The sequence below is a fragment of the Propithecus coquereli genome, unplaced genomic scaffold (assembly GCF_000956105.1).
Source record: "Propithecus coquereli isolate 6110/MARCELLA unplaced genomic scaffold, Pcoq_1.0 Scaffold131, whole genome shotgun sequence".
Classification (NCBI taxonomy): Eukaryota; Metazoa; Chordata; class Mammalia; order Primates; family Indriidae; genus Propithecus; species Propithecus coquereli.
Genome location: NW_012137303.1, coordinates 6,753,297 through 6,754,709, shown reverse-complemented (window position 1 = coordinate 6,754,709; position 1,413 = coordinate 6,753,297). Strand labels below are relative to the sequence as shown.

The 1,413-nt window shown below is 32.8% G+C and overlaps 1 protein-coding gene across 1 annotated transcript in view; it reads left to right on the top strand.

Moving 5' to 3' along the window:
- The window catches only part of CDKAL1 (CDK5 regulatory subunit associated protein 1-like 1), a 712,360-nt gene that overhangs the window by 63,775 nt on the left and 647,172 nt on the right, over positions 1-1,413 (top strand). The window lies entirely within an intron of this gene.

Sequence of the window (1,413 nt, the reverse complement as noted above, 5' to 3'; positions counted from 1 at the left end):
AGATTAATATGTAAAAAATATAGTTAGGAGAAATGTGTCTTTTTGATCCCATCGGCACCTATGTGAGCACCTATGTGACCATTCCTCCTAGTAGTTGATTTGCTCCAAGCTGTTGTTGATAGGGACCAAATGTTTTCTTTTTTATCTCCCTCCTCTTCTCATTATAGGATGGGGGTTCTAAGCTAACTGAGGTAATACAACTTATTAATTGTGTACAAACTTTCAGAAATTAAAAATCTGAATTGTTGAGATTTTCATTTTAAAAGAGAAGACCTAACTAGGATTATATGATAGTCTTGGACTACTACAGAGTAGATGCTATGTAAGTACTTGATGACTTTAATGCTTGTTAAAATTCAGTTGAAATAAATTAAGGTTGTGCCTTGGTTCCCTTTTCATGTTAATGTGGTTCATTTAGGTGTTCTGGTTGATGAATGAGCTTTTTAAAAATACTCTTCCTTTTCTATAACCCAAAGAGTATATTCTTCAAAGCTACCTTCTCCATCCCTGCCTCACCCAAGAATTCATCTTTCCTTCTAGCTGCCTTATGTAACAACTATTTCTTTGCACCCCCCTTTGAATTTAGGACTTGTAAAATTATAAACATTTACGAATGTTTGATCTCTGTGTTCATGGGACAGCTTTAAAAATCTTCTTTAATCTCTGAGATGAGGCAGTGAAGAATAAGGCATCTTCGATTACAGAATCTCTTTGAAGTTTTCTATTTCAGTTTTTCCCTCTAGCACTCCTATTTCAGGGACTCTGAGGTAGATTTTTTATTAGAATTGTTTTCGCTTTTGCTTAGGTGTCTTTGGCAGTCTTTCAGAAGTTAAGAGGCAAAATTAGTAAAATTATACTTTGAACTTATTTTCTAACTCTCCTTCTCTACTAAGTTGCATGGGACAGAGAGAGACCTCCTTCTGAAATATTTTCATCTATTTTACATTTTATTGCTGCTTCTGTTGTAGATATCATAGTCCTAAGAATGAGCTGTTATTTTCCTTGACTAGACTGGAAAGCTCAAATTAAACAATATGTCTCGTCTGGTTTAGCTACTATCTGTTTTTGTTTTATAGGATTGTATGCTTAAATTTATTTTAAACCTAATGATGTAAGATTATCTTTTGTGGTTTTACATGAGTCAAAAAGTCTTGGTCCAGATGACATAAAAATCTCACTACAAAAAGAAGGTATCTTTTTTTTTTCATTTAGGCAGCCCTGTGTGAAATTATTGGTGGGTTTTTTGTTTCCATGAATATTTACTGCCACATTGAGAAATTTTCTTTGCCTTTGTTATCAGATTCTCATATTATGAATGTTTAGGCTAGACAGCATTAATTAGAATTATTCAAATACATTTAATAATATTTTGCATATTAATGTTATGTTTTTACTTCAGTGGTGGATTCACCT